The sequence below is a fragment of the Mytilus californianus genome, unplaced genomic scaffold (assembly GCF_021869535.1).
Source record: "Mytilus californianus isolate M0D057914Y unplaced genomic scaffold, xbMytCali1.0.p SCAF_5, whole genome shotgun sequence".
Classification (NCBI taxonomy): Eukaryota; Metazoa; Mollusca; class Bivalvia; order Mytilida; family Mytilidae; genus Mytilus; species Mytilus californianus.
This window is the reverse complement of record NW_026262701.1, coordinates 52,640,020-52,659,578: the sequence shown is the minus strand read 5'-3', so window position 1 is coordinate 52,659,578 and position 19,559 is coordinate 52,640,020. Positions and strand designations below refer to the sequence as shown.

At 31.4% G+C, this 19,559-nt stretch overlaps 1 long non-coding RNA gene across 1 annotated transcript in view; it reads right to left on the bottom strand.

Moving 5' to 3' along the window:
• Positions 1–12,010: 12,010 nt before the first annotated feature.
• The window catches only part of LOC127702506 (uncharacterized), a 78,742-nt gene continuing 71,193 nt past the window's right edge, over positions 12,011–19,559 (bottom strand). Inside the window, exon 3 of the long non-coding RNA XR_007982459.1 lies at positions 12,011–12,495. This is a non-coding gene — a long non-coding RNA (uncharacterized LOC127702506). The remainder of the gene's footprint in view (positions 12,496–19,559) is intronic.

Here is a 19,559-nt window from a genome sequence, read left to right as displayed (position 1 = left end):
AATGTTCAAAAATGAAATCGATGGTACACCAATTGTCTTTCTAATTTGTCTTCAGTAAACATCAGTCAAGAGGACATAAGTATTGCTCGAATCCAAAACATTTCAGTTTACGGAACAAACAGGAAGTTTGTTTTCAAATCAATACGATAAAGAATATTGATGTACGGTTACCATTTCTCAAACAGAATTTGATATTGAATGACGTAAATATCGTCACCGTATTAGTAAAAATTCGAAAGGATCTAGTTCACATATTATTAGAAATAGCTTAATTCATTTGCATAGCTAAAGTCTATTTGAACACATGATGAAAGAAAACATGCATTTATCATGTTTATCAACCACATGTCTAATCTCAATGATTTATCAACTTTCGAAACTTGTTTGCTTAGTTCTTTCCAAAGTGCAGGCTTTCAATATATATGTTTTGAAAGGAGAGCACAAATGTTTTAAATATGTAATCAGTATTCTTTTTAAAACACATTTCTTTTTACTGATTTCTTTATAAATTCTAATCTTCACCTTTATTAAATATGATCAAAGGTCATGTGATATACATTAAAGGGACCAAAAAAAAAAAAAAAAAAAAAATGAATCAATAAATATATTCATGTACATGTTTTCCTTTGAAAAGATAAACAAATTATTCGTCTACCTAACGATTTTCAAGAATCTATAAAAATCATTTCAAAATTTCAAGATTCACTACAGTGGCGTATTTCTGTACCAAACTAAAAAGCTCAAAGATGGCTTAAAACTGCACTTTTTGAAAAGATTTTTATAACTTTTGAACGTTCATAAAGAACATATAAATATGAATAATATTATTACATGTATTAACAAAACCGACACTAAGAAATAAAATTATATGTTATTTCAGAAACAAATAAATTAATTTGGTTTATTGGATATTTGGATTCCTAATTTAAAGAATAAAAAAACTCATTTTAAATCTGCAATTTTATAATGTATCAATTTGTCTTCACAAAACAACAGGGCTAAATATCATTCTAATTTATTAGTATATGAAACAAATTTGCAAATATTGTGAGACCTAGTGTATTATGGATATTCTCCAATATTAGAATCCAACTGGCTTTCATAAACTTTCGGATTTAACTATGAGTGAAACATATTCAAGGGAAAATGCTTCTGCATTCTATATCTTCATATAAAAAGTGTACGAAGCCCAAACAACATTAATTTTGAGTCATATTTATGATACGTGTGTGTGGATATGGGTAATATTTTATTAATTGTAATAATTTATCAACACAGGAAACACGCGATTGATGCTTTTCCTTGTACTACTTAGTGTATGTTAGTTCATTGCATTAGAATTAAGACAAATAAAGGCAACAGTAGTATACCGCTGTTCGAAACTCATAAATCGATAGAGATAAAAACAAATCCGGGTTACAAACTAAAACTGAGGGAAACGCATCAAATATAAGAGGAGAACAACGACACAACAAAAACACAACAATAAAATGTAACACACAAAGAAACAAACTATAATATAACAATGGCCATTTTCCTGACTTGGTACAGGACATTTTAAGAAAAAAATGGTGGGTTGAACCGATTCAAAGTGTTAGTGTTATACTACATGAAACAATACTATTCAATGCTAATTTAATTTGTTTCGTATCTTACTAGTCAGAGTTTAGATTTTTAGTTTCTGTGAGTACATCAAAATACATATATTTGTCTCTTTGTACATACCATTTGATTTGTATTTGATATTTGATTTTTATAACATTTTATTGCAAGGTCTCAATTCGTATCAAGGGTGCATAAATTTTGCAAGAAATTTTAATGATTGAAAAAATTACTACAAATGCGCTGATTATTTACGTTTAACAAAATTCAAAAAGTTAAATATAATACACATTGTTTTAATCTTACAAAAATGATTCGAGATTAATCTTTTCCTTCTTAATACGATATCAGATCCAACAACTACATGAACTACATATAGCAATACAAAAATTACCCATTTAACTCGATGACCTTGCTAAGAACCCAAATTACACAAAACGAAAGTAATTCATTCGAGCAAATTTAAAACAAAATATACAATATATAGATATAGAAATTGATCAAAATACTTCTTTTTTTCATTGTGTTGGTTTTAATTAAAATTGAGAATATTTGCAAATGCTGTCGAAACTGCCAATACGATAATAAAAGTCAATGTTGTCTTAAAAAAAGTTTTTATTTCATTTGCATAACTATATTTTGTAAGTCAACAGGTATTCTTTAAATTATTTGGATATAACGTGGATCAAACTGAGACTTCTTACACAAAACAATTGTTAATATAACAGAGTGCTTCATTTCATATTCTGTTCTTAATTCAACGTGTTGTCATGTTTAATTACTATGATTAAAAAGAAAAGTGGTACATATGTCAAAGAGACAGTAATTTAACGACAACACTCTATCAACATACATCTAGAAGTTAATACTGGTTCTCTGTAACAATTTAAACTCTTATATAGGGAGTGTGGCACGCATGGTCATGGATTTTCTTCAAACTTCACACACTTACTAGTCTTGATGAAACAAACAAAAAATGGCAAAATTTTGGTTGCTAAGCATATCGGTTGCCATAGCAACCGATGACCAGTTTTACCTCTTCTGAATATCTATGATTTTAAGCTGAAAAAGGCTATTTTCAGCATAATTTTTCATAATAAATAATTAAGAGAATGAATATTGTTTTATGATTTTATTAAATATATGCATTTTATTAATGTAATTTAATAACTGATATTTTCATATAACATTTCAATCATAATCACATATACCCCCCGTTTTATGTGGTTTGCATTAGGTAAAAAATAAACTTTTTAGGTCATTTTTGAATGCTCACCATAATTGTTTGCGGACACCTGAGTTAAAGTCAACCATGAATTCATAAATATCATAGTCTTATCTTATCAATGATGCGAAAAAGTAATGGGGAAGTTTGTCTCAATATTTTGTTACCATGGAAACAAAATGCTTAGTTTTCATTTTTTCAGAAATTTTTTTTTTTTTAAATTTAAAAAAAAAATGTTTTAAAACCTAATTCTGCAGTCCAAAAAAAAAACAAATATACAATATGTAGAAATTATTGTAATCATCAAAATTTTAAACATATTCATATACAACGGCATTATAGTTTTAACTGTGTTGCTATGGAAACAATTTCATTTTGATACAAAAGTTTAAAACAATTTTGAAAAAAAGTTTCAGTTAGTTTCTTAAATGTGCACAAAAGCAGGAAGACTAAAACACGTATTAAGTTTCACTGTATACACACATGTGTATATATAAATGATTTTGCTAGTAGTATAGTATTTCGATAATGGTGTTACCACTTGAAGGAAACAAACACAATTTCTCTATTCTGGATAAAAGTGCTGATTATAAAGAAATTTCAGTCTTTTTTCATGATCATGAAAAATATACAAGAAAAACAATTACTCAATCTAAAAAAAAACCAATAAAATCATTTAAAAAAATACATATTCAATTGTATAATATTTGCCATTGAATGTGTTGCCATGGAAACAAGTAGTTCATTTGCAAAAATACGGATAAGTACTTATTTTTACAAATGCGTTTCAATGAACTTAGATACATATAACAATGAATGTATACAGTTTTGCTTACATACGCAGGTTTTCTTGTATTTGAGAAATATTAATAATTTTCCAGGCATTATTAGTGATAGTGTTGCCATAGAAACAACAAATTACATGTATATGCATAAACTTGGAAAACGCTTGAAAATAGACTAAATCTCTCATACAAAAAATCTCTTCTGTAAATTTTTCAATTTAATGCAATGTCACAGAATGATGGCTGTTACAAGTCAGTCCATCAACTAGTATTCAAATGCTGTAGTGAAGATTAAAGATCAAAGGGGGGGTGGGGGCGGTTAAGATTTTGTAAAAATGAAATGATCGATTAGTTATCTTTTGCTTTGTGTCCAGTGTCAAATATCTCATGCATAAATCAATAAATTTAATAGGAACGTTGTTGGTCCAGTGCTAGTCTACTGACCCAAAATTATTTAAAGGCAATAATTTGATACACTTCAACACAATAAAAAATAGAACAAAAAGAGTCAGACGTTGGTCCTCTAAGTAAATGATAATTGACCATCTAACCTTTCTTTCTATAAAGAAAATTTTATTTTTCTTATTCATTATTAAACTCAATGTTGAAATGGCAAAGCATGTATAGCTATACGTTTTGAATATTATTGTATTATTGGATGATGAGTATCTACATGAAGATCATTTTTGAAGTGAAGTTGTAAAAAAAGACAATTTCAAAAAGGTCCGGCAATATGGGTAGGCTGGGATGAAGGCGGACAATTTGAAATATCACTGAAAATCGGGATCAATTGGACAAGGACAGAAATTTCAATAGGTCAACTTGGGTGCCCCTAAAACAATTAACACAAGGGTTCTTTAGCAAACAAAGGGCGTAACCAACAATGGCGGGTACTGTCAGCCATTGACCCGATGGTCCCTGCTATCTATCCGACACATTTCTTGTTTGCCGTTCTGGCCGGGGAGGAATTTTCGAGATTTTCCAAAAAGATTTGTTTCCCTACGAGGACCCGCGGAAAATCTGTCAGATGGTGGCTGCGGGTCTTAAAACGAGCAGTGGGGGGAAATATACCATCTGGACAAATTTCATATAAGGGGTCCCACTGACTGCCTAAAGTGATGGCCCGCTACATTTATGCTTCAGTGATTCCATATGTAATCAACCAAATATTTCCAATAAATAAGGAGGGGATGGGCCCTCAGGGCCCCTGGATCCTCCGGTGGTAGCACTATCTTAACATTAGTATTAGGCATTAGATTATTGAAATTTGAGAAAATAACAATTATCTTTATGGATTTTTAGCAGCAAATTAAAAAAATTATGACAACTTTAAAAGAATTATATACATGTACATATAATTTGATTTTCACTGAACATGCTGAAAGCCCATTACGGAAAGATGTTTCTCAAAATTAGTATATTGTCTTTCTTTTAACAAAAAAAAAATAGATTTTCCTTTGAAACAGGACTCAATGTTTATAACATATAATACATGTGACTTTTTGTCCTTGACTTTTTGTCTGTGACTTTCTGTCCTATATTTTGACCGTTATCATGACCAGGAAAAATGACTTTATACCTATCTATATGTAATAGGCTTTGCATCAAATTTATAGAAACATTTAGAATGAACCATTAATTTTATCAAATAAGAAAATATAAAATGCTTTTCAAACATATTAGCAAACGATAAATGTATTGACTTTCGAGAACATTTGGCATACCTCAAGTTAAGTCGTTGAATATTTTTACTTATATTTTATTAAAATATTTTAAACTACCAAGATATCGTGCATGCAGGGGCTCGGGCATACCTCAAGTAGTCCGCGAAATGTTTATTTTTTTTTTATGAAAATTTTTAAAACTACCAAGATATCCTACACAAGGCTCGGGCATGCCTTAAGTTGTACGTGGAAATAATTATTTACTGTTATGAAAATATTAAAAAACAATTATATTGGATTTATCAACTTACATGTATTTTTGGCCTACTTCACACCTGTTGTGTGTTACTTTATATTTGTGATTAAATGTGTCAAATTATAACCGGTAATATACAACATAATTTACAACACAGTAAAATACAATATACTACTCAATACCATAAAAAGTTTAAATAACCTGGTGCCCGTCACAGTACCTTAAACTGTTTTTCCCGTTTTTTTTTATTATTTGATAAAGACTTTACCATTCAATCTTAATGGTTTTTTTTATATAAATTTTAAGCAAATCCTATAAGATATAAATAAGTATTAGGTAGTACAACGATCAGGACACAGTCAACGTTGGTCAGGTCAAGTTTTTTTTTACCCAAAAACATATATTTTCCCCCTTTTTTTAATGATATAAAATAACACAGAAATTTTCATCGGTTAGGTCATTGCTGTTGTTGGTCAGCTGGTCATTTGTCGGAATTTTTTAATATTTTTTTCTTTATTTTTTCATATAGTTATATATTAAATGATCAAATTTTATTATATTTCAAATTTAACATAAATCCCTTTAAGAGATACAAAAGTAATGAGCATTTTCATTTGGTCCTGTCATTGTCAGCGTTGGTCAGGTCACGTTTTATGAAGATTTTAAAGTTTTCTATATTTTTTCTTAATATATTTATGTATTAAATGGACTAAATTTATAGCAACTCAAATTTGACAAAATTTTTAAGAAATAAAAAAGTTATAAGCATTTTCGTTTTGGTCCAGTCATAAGTGTAACCCGTCAAAGGGAGATAATTCGTATTGTGAGGAATATTGCACAATGACCATTTTTTAGAAATTAATTTCGGATGTTTCTAGGTAGATTCCCCATAACTTTTTTTGATTTTTGATAAAAACAAGGCTGAAAATAATTGTTTTTGTGTTTCTTTTTAATAGATGTAGCCGCATAATTTCACAACACTACACCAAATATTGTATTTTTCTCAAAATTCCCAACTTTCTCCGCTGTTACCATGGTAACCAACCAATATAAATATCGGTTGGCATTATTTTTCTGACTAGGCTAATAGGATATACATATCAGCCAATTTTCAGAAAGATCGGTGACTATGTGTGCCGAAAAAGTTTAAGTGGTTACAGAGAATGAGTATTAATTTACGATCGGTAACACTATATGTAGTCGGAATCTAGCTGTATGAAGTAAATCATCAAATAGAAAGCAAGAAATAAAGAAGTAACCACTAAAAAAGATACAGAGAATAAATCACAAATCGAAAAAAATTAAATCAAAGACAAAATTAAGAAGAAATATAATATAAAATTTGGGAAATATGCTATCCTGAAATCTTATTCACGATTCGGTGTAATATGTATTATCCATAACGCTTGTCATTAAAAAATAACAATGTCATTAAAAATAAAATGTCATTAAAAATTGACAATGTCATTACAACCTGTATGGTACACTGGTATGTGTGTGTAGGGTGGGAAGGGGGGTTGGGATTATCAAACGAATCATAGTTTGACGTCGATAAGAGGATACCAATTTTGGACCTCGATTTTACGTCATATAGACACTGATTTATAGAACCGAATCGATCCGAATTTTCCTAAATGACAGTATGATGACTTTTGTCATTTTCATTAAAATTAAGCATTTTGGTACATTGTTTGTGTGGCAAATTGTCTGGCTACTTCTACAGCTGTATGAATTGAATCATCAAATAGAAAGCAAAAAATAAAGACGTAACCACTAAAAAAGAAAAAGAGAATAAATAACAAATCGAAAAAAATAAAATCAAAGACAAAATTAAGAAGTTCAGGCCTGTCTCAAATGTTTTTTTCTACATTTTTGCAAATATAAAAGTATCAGAATGAAACTTCAAAATACTGCAAGAACATATACACATTCAACGGCATAATATATATTCAATGTAATGAAATATATTCAAATGCTTATTTTATTGACTTGCAGTATAAACTGGCTTCGGCTCTTGGGTTGATATTATATCTGATATGAAAAGCTATCATGTTATAATCTGATTTTATCATTTTACTGTTATTAAAGTAAATGACTATTGTTTTTACAGTATGACAATGGCATTGAATTAACGTGAATTCGGTGTTTTCCGAATTGGTTCTCAGTGGGCCAATTACAAACATGGTAATTCCTAGTATGGGCCAATTATATACATGGTCCAGAAAATCTAAATAACTTCACTTTTTCTATAAAAAATGTAACACAGAATCATGAAAGGCAGATATAAGAAACTAGAAAGAATATTATAAAAAAAAAGTACAAAACAAATAATACAATGTTTGCATTTTTTTCTCAACATTTTCAAACTTTAGTTTAATCTATGAAAGTGTTGAAAATGTCAAACTATTTCAGCAAATATGGTCAGTCTAAACATTTTTTGTCAGTACAGACATAAGTATGCATGTTTAGAAAATATAAGTACATGAGTATTCTAAGGTTGAATATTTCTTAAACAAAACTAAATATCTTAAACGGCCTGTGTTGTTGACTTGCAGTACTAATTGTGTAGCTGAGATTGATACTTTTTAAGTAGCACATTTTTATACAATGATAGTTTCCCAAGTTGAAGTATATTATAAAAAGAACATTACATGTCTTTTTTTCATACCAGATGTAATATCAGCCCTCGAGCCTTATATTATGACCTAGGGCTGCTAATACAATACTTCTGATATGAAATCTGTTATGGTCATTTCTATGCCTTATCCTTATATCATTAGCATATCAAATCAATATTCTACTGCAGCTTTATAATGAAATCTAAAACATGTTGATACCAGTTTAGCGTTACGTTTTGTTTTTATTTAAACTGCTTTTGAAATGTCATCTTGTAAATTACCTCTTAATGAGCTGATTACAGAATACACTACAAGTAATACGAGCAAGGCTCACAAACTGATAGTCAGTCCCTTGTAAATCTGTGATTTGCTAAAGGAAAGTATAAAATCATTTAGATTAAAAAAAAAAAATGGCAGTTGCAATAGTACAAGTCGGACAGAAGGACGAATCAATGCACTAACGGACAGAATCCCAATCACAATATCCCGCCGTTTAAAAAAGTGGAGAAGGTATACAAATACAGATTTAGCAATGAATGTACGTGTAACAATGCATACAATTGTTTTAACAAATGATTAGAGAAATATTTTTATAAAAGAAATGAACAAATGTCGCTGTCGTCTCGCTGAAGTTGTACATTTCATAACGAATTTTTAAAAGTTTGTCTCAGCGGCAAACGTGGCTTAACACGGCCAGTGACTGTATATCACATAAATGTATACACTCATTGCATTTTGACTGTCTTAATTGGACAATTTCAGAATTAAAAACGATAAATATGACTTGAATTAGAATTTTAAAAGATAGACAGCGTCTATCATTCCGAACGTAAGATATCAATATAAAAATATGGAAATTTTAATCCACTTTATCCTTTCGATAATTATTTTTAAAATAATTCTTACAAACATATTGCAAAATGATATAGTTCATTATAGTTATTGTGATTGAACCGTTATATTTTGAATTTCTAGAAAATCATTCAATTAGCTAATTACCAATTTTGGGAAAAGTATATATTTTGTGTATTAATATTTTCATGTGCATTGTACTATATTTCATTATTTACGACGTTTCCATAATTACATGCATATAAGGGCCATTTTAAGGGTGTTTCGGAGTTGCCTGTTTTTCTTCTTTTCTTCACTAAGTAACTAATATTTTTTTTCCTCAGAAACAGTATTATGTAGTATTAGAATGAAATTGTGCCTTAGTTGTTGATGTTTTATAAAACAGATATCGATAAACTTTTGCTTTTTCCTGTGATTTGTTCAATGCAGACAATATGACGATACATTAGTACTTAAAAGGTGTTTTATCTAAACTATCCTATTGTCAACTTCTAATTTCACAGCAGTAACATACCCTTTACCCCCATATCATAGCGCTCACACTATACGGACGTCATTTAAAAGGGTTTGTTTCCTACACAAAAGCTACTCTTACACCTCAAAGAAGGAACGACTGAAATAGACACTTCATACATTTTTTTGGTCAGGATCACAACTTGGTTGATCGATCGATACAATGTGTCTGTGTCTGAACTCTATAGCAAAATGTTTTGCGGTCTTCTAAAATAGACGTCGCATCTGTCATTTTAGCAAATGTTCAATCCCCGTAATTGTAACATTTTGACTAAGTGTTGATTCGCATATGGCGGTGGATTCGTGAATAATCAGAGACGCTTAACATGTTGACACACCCGGTGTCGCTCTTTTAAGTGTTTTTTTCCTTTCTTTTCATTTTTTCTTAACATTTTTTGTACCAAGTCAGAAATATGGCAGTTGTTATCAGACAGTCCGTTTCTATGTATGTTAACGTTGGTGTTTGCTTTTGTTGTAGTTCAGTGATTCTGTTGTTCCGTTGGTTTCCTCTTAACGTTGATGTGTTTCCCTCGGTTTTAGTTTGTTACCCGATTTTGTTTTTGCTTAATCGAATTATGACTGATGAACAGCGGTATACTACTGGTGCCTTTATTTATGTAATTCCGTCAGTTGTTGTTTTTACCTTGATTTATCTCTTTTCGATCGATTAAAGAGATTTTAAATGTTTGTTAGGTTTTCAATCATCCAGTCATTGTTTGTCCCGAGCACCACTGACAAGTCTTTTATAGACGAAACGTAAGTCTTCTGTAACAAATTAAAAGTATGGTATCTTTGATATGTTCATACCTATATCATGGGAAATTGATGTTTCAATATAAAAGCAAAGTTCATCAAAAGAAGTAATATGAGTCATGTTTATGAATTGCATAAAAACATCCCTACTACACGAAACATGATCAAGAAATATGTTCAAAAAATGAAAACAAAATATCTTACACATACGTTATGTAAAGTATATACAACAATGCATTTTGTTAAGTCTCAAACTTAATCAAAGATTATTAATGAAATATATTTTATATTAATGTCTGAAACAACAGAAACCATACTTTAATTCGTTTGTCCAAATCAATTTAACGGTCGAAATGTGGTTTCTAATCAAATTTGTTTTCATTCCAGCATGAAGAAAAATTAGAGACTAGAATTTTTATCATCAACTTTACTTTTTGTGAATCCCAGTCACTTAAAAGGCTCACAAAGAGTGAGGGGTCTGTGGAGGTTATATTTTGATAATCATGAGGATCGGGATAAAACGCTTACTAATGGTTCAGTCATTCGAGAGAAGCTTATTCAAACATCTCCCAAAAATCCTATGGTAACGGAAAATGAATACCCACCAAACATTCGGGTGAGATTCAAAAATATAACCTGCTCTGCAGACGATGGACATGTTAAGAAAGCTTTGGAGGAACAAAATTGAATTGTAAATAAAATATATTTGGTTAAGAGTTGATGGGCGTCATACAAACTGTCAGACCGGAGATCGCATTGCTACCTGTGATCCCATCCCCACACCGTTACCAAAAACTCTTCTTATTCGTACATATAGAGCTCTACAGGGGAAAAGAAGACACTCAGAAAACAATCAAATGCAACAAATGTCTGCAAGAGGGACATAAGATTTTTGAGTGCCCTAATGACTGGCGGCATTGGGCATACATCTAATTACTGAACTACTTGTCCCAATGATTGGTTTTGTCAAACCTGTGGAAAATCCGGCCATACAGCACAATACTGTAATGCTAGTGAAGACAGCCAATCAGAATCCGATTAAGATTCGGATGACAAATCTGATCATTAGGAAAATGGAAAATATGATAAACCCCAACCATCAGATCTGTCAAATTAAAAACACAGCTTTACATTCAAAAACCAAATAATTGACACTGTAGAGAAACAAGACAGTAACATGCAATACAATCAATCAAGCCAAAATGAGAAAGCACCTGCTACAAATTCCACATAAAAAGGTCACAAACAACAACGTTCTTCTAACGATCAGCAAAGCAAGGAACATTTCTTAAAAGAAGCTTTTCGAACTCCTTCTCACAAACCCAACGATGAGACAAGAACACAAAATAAACAGAATACAAGTACCCCCACTGACGAGCTGCACGAAAAAGAGGAACCTCAGAAAAAAACTAAATCTTAAGTTTCTGAAAAAAAAATACAATAAAAAAAAAAAAAACATTTACTATAAATTTTCATGTTTTTAATTTTATTCAATTTGTATATATATTTTGATTTACTTTTTCATATAACCACAGACTGTGTCTAACATGTTAACATAAACATAATTTGTGAATGTGATGTCTATATAAAAGAAGAATTTATATACATGTAAAGAGTTTATATTTAAAAATTAGTTAAATATTTCAAATGTAGCTAAAGCTCTATATGAAGACTGTCTGGAATATAAATTAATAGAATGTTAAAGCATTTGTTTAAAAGAATAAAACAAGAGCCTTATCTGAAACATACACTTTTATGTCCTTTGAAATTGGTACTGTATTCATAAACTGTATCAATATCACTTTAAAAGTATCTGTTGATATGTCCTTTAATATTCGCTTAGACCGTTTTCAGTTAGGCAGAAAACTGTTTCAGCTCAAGCGGTCCTTGAAATCTTACACAAAATCTACAGCTTTTATAAACTATAAAAGTGTTATGCTTGTGATTAATAAACTCCTAAAGTGCATTTCTCTAGGATGTCAACAAACAAATTTCCTTAGATGGATAAAATCAGTTGAAATGTCAAATTCACAAAATAATGCTGTATCCCCTCTATATTGTCACATAAATCATGCATATGATGTCTGTGCATATATAAATACTCATAGAATTATTCAATTGTTTACATTCCATATCCTGCGTATGTTGATTGTCAAAATAGCTCAGGTAGTCGGAAGTTCATATAAGGTCAAAGCATCAAATTTAAATAAAGCCTTTGTTGTTGGATCTGAAAAAGGAAAGAAAGTTTGTCACGAAGTAGAAAGTAGTAAATTTTATATAAAGATCATAAGTGTCAATTTTTAACATCAAAATAATATACACTTCAAAACTTAAATCCTGTACAGTTTATTTACCTAGTACGAGAAATTTTTAGGAAAGTCAGTAATGAAGCTCAAAATAGAAGTTAACTTCCACAATGCTATTAATAAGTCTATAAATGACCTAAACTCTAAATTATACACAAGAAACTAAAATTAAAAATGATACAAGACTAACAAAGGCCAGAGGCTCCTGACTTGGGACAGGCGCAAAAATGCGGCGGGATTAAACATGTTTTTTGAGATCTCAACCCTCCCCCTATACCTCTAGCCAATGTAGAAAAACAAACGTACAACAGTACGCACAGTAAAACTCAGTTCAAGAGAAGTCCGAGTCCGATGTCAGAATAGGAAACAAAAGAAAATAAACAAAATGACGATAATACATAAATAACAACAGACTACTAGCAGTTACTGACATGCCAGCTCCAGATCTCAATTAAACTGATTGAAAGATTATGTCTTCATCATATGAATATCAGGCACAATCCCTCCTGTTAGGGGTTTAGTATTATACCATCATAAAATATATGAGAAGAACATAACCCGTGTCATGCCAACAACTGGTTTTAGAATAAGTATGTTTAATTCCAATGCAAAGATCCTATAAGTGAATCAATATTAAAGCCAAAATATGCAATCTTTAATGACCTGACAACAGTATCGTAACTATATCCCTTCTTAATAATTCTGTTTAAAGGTTTTGTTAGCTTTTGAGGTGAATACTGACATGTTTGTGCTTTGTAAAGAATATTACCATAAAAGATTGGATGTGAAATTTATATTAAGATATATGTTTTTATCGGGTCACGTAATCATCGGAAGTCTAAATGAAGTCTTCTTGATGGTCAATTATATAGCGTCTATAAAACTTAGTTTCTGTATAGAAGGGCATTGGCTGCCAAACTCACTACCACCAAATTGACAGAAACTCTTTAATTTGATTTATAACGTACTTAAATATTAACCCGAATTACAAAAAATGCATAGTAAAATAATAAACAATGCATGAAATCTTAATAAAGAATCAGCATTCCGTGTGTATTATAGGACTAAACGCCTTACAATTAACCATCGAGAAGGCTTCTGCAGACTACCAAGACTGTTGATGGTCATGTGACCCGGTATAATCATGCACATTGATAAAGATAGACAGACAAGCACGTACAATAGTATAACGCCGATATTTTTCTGGTCCGGATTAGTCAACAAAATCGTTGTTGGATGCCTTCATTATTTCTTTTTTTTTCAATTTTGACATGCTTTTCTTTTTTATAAAACTCACTATGATGACCACATGCTCAACCCGTCTCCAACTAATTTTCAAATATAAAGGTTGCTTGCATACGATCAAAATGAAGTCGAAATGCTATAATATGTCAGCAACGTTTCTGAGCAAGGTTTTACTAGATTGAACCAAACTGGCTTCTAAAAGCCATTCATTATTTGAATATTCCGCTTTAATTAATGTTTGATACACATACACATAATATAATCGTAATATTATGTTGTGTCCAAATTATACATGGTATATGAATGAAGAAATTATTGTGAAACGAAGATTCCAACTCCATCAGGCAAAGTTGACCTTAGATGGATTTGGCTATTACTTTTACGTCCTTTGTGATCATATAGCTCGTCAACTGTTTCGATTCTTATACACCTTTGGTTCTCAGGTATTCGGCTTTGAGCTTTCTAGATGAAGGTAAATCAATAAAAGCGCTTCGGACGCATGAAATTTATCCCAAATGACATAAGAATAATAGACTAAACCATCTGAGGTCAACTTTGCCTGACGAATTTGAGATCGTTGTTTCATAATAAATTTAAATACGAACAATTTTAGAAAGGTTTGTTGTAAATCATATCAGTACTGAAGTACTGATTACTGAGCTGATGATACCCTGGGGACTGATCGTCTACCACAAGAGGTATCAACCCAGTACTTTTAAAAATAAAAAACACCTTAGGTTTATGAATTTCATGCGTCCGAAACCCTTTTCTAAATTTTTCGTCATTAGGAAAGGTCAAAGCCGAATGTATAATAGCCAAGGATGTATAAGAACCAAAACATTTTCTCAATGTAAAATTCCAGCCGATGATTCGGGAAAAAATTTCACGGATTCAAGATGGCGGATATTGTGAACGACTTTTCAGAGGGAGACTTTAATGCAAACCATAGAAAACTCTTTAAGAAGTGGAACTTTAATTTATTTCCAGAATGGAACGAGATTGGGATTAGAGAGTGTATGGATACGTCATACGAACTTTAAAATAGAAAACGTTTAGAAGAATAACATGATGATTCAAAGTAAAAATCGTTTAACTATAATTTAAGAGAAGTTATTTGATATATTCATTTGTTCATTAATAAAGTACAGTTACCTTTACAGTACTCCTTTAACTTGTTTTGTTTTCTTAAGACCCTATATCCCTTGTTTTCACTTCTTCAGTTAATTTCAATTACTTTTTTAAAAGTTCTCTTTTTTCTAGTAGTCATGGGTGTATTATAGATCATTGGGTAATTTCAGGGTTTGTGTTGCTTAGTCTTTAGTTTTCTATGTTGTGATTTGTGTACTGTGGTTTGTCTGTTTGTCTTTTTCGTTTTAAGCAATGGCGTTGTCAGTTTATTTTCGACTTATGAGTTTAAATGTCCTTTTGGTATCTTTCGCCTCTCTTCGTATTCATGACTTATTCCTTACTGTATAAAAGCATGAATGTTTGTTTCCGTTACGTAACACTGCATTCGAAAACATTTGGTTACGTAACGGTTCCGAGACCATGGGACAAAAGGTCACTATATTTACTGCTGGTATGAGATTTTCACTATTTGTTGAAGACCGTACGTGGACCTGTAGTTTCTTAGATCCACATCTGTGGGACTCTAGTGAATAGTTGTCTCATTGCCAATAATACCACATCTTCTTATTTTTATATTGAAAGTATTTGTTCTTAACGCTGTGCTGTGAAATAATTTTAATACACCGCAGGATATATCATGTATATATTTCAAATAAAATGCGTCTCGAATTTGGTAACTGGCTTTCGTGGCTGTTCGCGGAATTGCATTCACCTAGTTTTACCATGTATTAAAGTATATTCAGAACACTTATACGTCTTATATATACGAGATTGATACATTGCATTCATCTTTATATTATAATTTCCAGATTTTACATATGAATAAAATCGCCACCCTCTTTTTATTATACATTTACAAAATGCACAGATTTGCATACACCATGTACATTTAAACAACACAACCTTATTAAAAAGTTACTTTGGAACAGTTTTTCATTGTCTATTTAGTTTATTTCTGAAGCAGTTAATTAATATTTCTGAAAATCAACACTTTATTCAGTCTTTGATATCCCGTTGGCATCAGATCTTCTGATGTGAAATATAATTAAGTTCAACTAGGCTTGTGAGTTTTTCCGCCGAAGACCAATTGTTATCTCCGGTGAGTCCAGATTCCTCAAACAATAAAAACTGACCGCCACAAACTAGCTTATAGTGCTGAAAGCGGCGTTAAACATCAAGCAATCAATCATTCAGTTGTTGATAGTATACTAGTCAACAAAAGAAACGATACAAAGTTAATTTTGTCAATACTTCTATATTTTTCAATGTTATGTTTCTGTAATAGTTTATTTCTGTATTCAACGTCAAAAAGCATCTGTTAATCTTATTAAAAAAAAAGAAACGGATACGACGGTTATCGAGTTAGCCATGAATCAATAAAGCATTTTAATTGTTTGATGTCAATGATTGGGCTACTGCACCAGGTAAACAATTTGCCATCTTAAAAATGGGAAACTAATCCAGAATTTGATGCCACGGTCACTCCAACATGAGCGTGAACAAGCAGTTGGCATGGTCAGAGCTGGGATGACGCACGGTGACGTTGCAAATCATTTTCATGTGGCAAGATTAACAATATTAGGACTGGTGATTCGTCTAGGCAAACTGGCTCAACAAATGATAGACCACGTAGCGGCAGACCCAATGAGACGTCTGAACATCAAGACCGCGCGGTACGTCTTTAACACTTGCACAACCGTACATTGAAAGCCGAAAATATGTCCCAACGAATACCTAGTCCTCACAACAACAGAAATTCGGGTCAGACAGTTCGTCGAAGACTCAGAGGGCATGAACAGCGTCCAAGACGTATCCTGAAAGTGTCGCTCTTTAAACAATGTTATCGGGCTGCAAGATTTGAATGGGCAAGACGATATTTGAGGTTACACACCTGGCAGCATATCCTGTTTACAGATGAGTTCCGATTTGCTCTCCGTTTTAGTGATGGACGCATGAGAGTATACCGTAGGCAAGGTGAACGTTTGTCGTACCTTTGTGTCATGGAAACGGATCGTTTGGAAGTCGGCAGTGTGATGGTATGGGGTGGAATATGTCCGTTCTCACACAGTTAAAAATCGTTGATGGTAACTTGAACGCTTTGAGATATAGGGATAACATTCTTTGTCCTATTGTACTGCCTTTCATTCGGCAACGCGGTTTCAACCATATTTTCCAACAGGATAACGCTGGATGTCACGTAACAAGGATTTGTATGGATTATCTTTAACAAAACCATATTCGCGTTCTCCCGTGGCAAACATTAACATCGGATCTTTCTCCTATAGAACATTTATGGGATCAACATGACAGACGTGTTTGAGAAAGGCACAATCCACTGGAAACGCTACAAGTTTTCCGTTTAGCTCTCATACAGGAGTGGAACAATGTCCCTCAAGACAACATTATGACTTTGATTGGATATATGCGTCGTAGGTGTGAAGCCTTGGTAGCTGCAAAATGCGGTCATACTCGCTATCAAATTCCACAAACTGAAATTCCGAATAATGACTTTGATCCGTCCGTATTTGGTCCAGGAACTGACTGGGACGTTATTTTTTGTTACTGTGTCACGTAGAACGTTAACAAATACATATTTTATCTACTTGTTATTGTTTTCTACCAAACGGTGAAATATTATTTTTTAATAAAAGTGTTGTATCGTTTCTTTTGTTGACTAGTATATACTTGTACTGCTATTTGATGTGTACTTGTCTTTGTGTATAACTGTTTGTCATTTAAGGTCTGTGTTTAATTACTATATTGGTATTGTAGTGTCAATTATTGATTTTTTGTGCGGCGTGTATATATTGTTTACTTGTCTGTATATTGACTGAAATAAACAATATTGTTTCAATACTGTTTACATGTACTTGTGGTTGAAACGGGTTTTCTTGATGTTTTTATGTTTTTCATTTGTTGTAATAATGTTTTCGAGTTGGTGTGAGTTAAACGTTTGCAGTGTATTAATTATTGTTTGCGACCCATTTGCATTTAGTGAGTTTTTTATATATACTCTTTCACATTATTACTTCAATATAGATAGTTTTGTTTAATTTTAAAAATTTCACAGACTTCAGTATGTCAACATCAATCAACAATAATACAGCTTTATAGAGTAACAAAATCAAATCCTACGAATACGCAACAAAAGGCCACAAATCATCATTGAAATAAGAGATGAAAAAGGGTCCCACTTAATCTTAGAAAACCTTAAACTAATGACAGATGTTCTAAATACCGTGTGTGATCCACTGATAGAGACTAATGTAATTGTATTAGAACCATCAGAGAAAGGCCAAGTTGAACCTACAGTGAAAGCTTAATAAAATGCGCAGGAAATTAGGAAAATGGCAGCGTGAATTGAAAAATTACTATTAGATTTCACAGGTTTGGCGAAAGATAAAGCCATGATAAAAGCAGAATAAGAACACAAGATTAAAGAAATTAACCTTGAATTCACAGTTAAGATGAAAAATAGAGAACACGAGTTGGGCAACAGTATGAAAATAAAATAAAAAGACAACACAGTTTGTTAAATGAAGGTTCAGTGAAGGACTTAAAAAGTACAATGGGGTGAAACAATTTATTGAATTACAAACTTAATAAAAAGAAGTAAGAAATCTAATCCATTTTATACATTGTATTCATTCACTTAAAAAAAAAAACGATTGAAAAATATAATAGTGTTGGTATAAATAAAAAATTCCCCCATTACCGGACAATGTCATGATCAATAAAGTCTGTCTAAATTAAGCTTGAAGTTTCACAAGTGCTTTTTTTTTATTAATCAGCCATGAATCAATGAGCAATTGAACTTTATTGTTTGACTCTACAATGAATTTTTGAACGTATTCTTTTGTTAAAACACAACTTGTATTTTTCTTTCATTAATATTAAGGGTATGCAAACCTGTATGGTTGGTTTAAACTATATGTTAAGATAATTTAAATAACACTAAATAAATGTAAGTTAATTATTTTCCCTGATTAAAATGCAAATAACCGTTTACTAAAATGTTTAATTCATTTAATGGTAATCGTGTTTTGTTGCCAATTGGGGTTTTACTTTTCAATTTCCTATCCTTAATATGTTTTATGGCAATTCTTTTGATATTTGGACGGAAATACCAGAAACAGTCGTTATAAAACGCACATTGTAACTTTCAAAAGACAAATAATGTGAAGTATTGTTTATGTGTCGCTACAATAAAGGGACATTATGTTATGTAAATTAAAAATGCAAAAATGCACACTGTATTGGAAATCGAACTTTGCATGTTCGTTTATTGGGAATTAGCCACGTATTTTATATGTTTAGGGGGTAGGGGTGTGAATATTTTATCCTGATTCTCAATTTGTGAAGAAAAAAATGAACTTCCAGGCACACAAAAAATAACACTAATTCTGAATAGTTGAAAAATAATCTGCTGTTCCGCGGTAAAATTGTCAGGAAAGTAAAATAACAAAAATACCGAACTACAAGGACAATTCAAAACGGAAAGTTCCTTATCTAATGGCAAAATCAAAAGCTCCAACATGTCAAACGAATGGAAAACAACGGTCATATTCCTAACATGACAAGTCAAAAAAACATAGCATCCCTCTTTTATAAA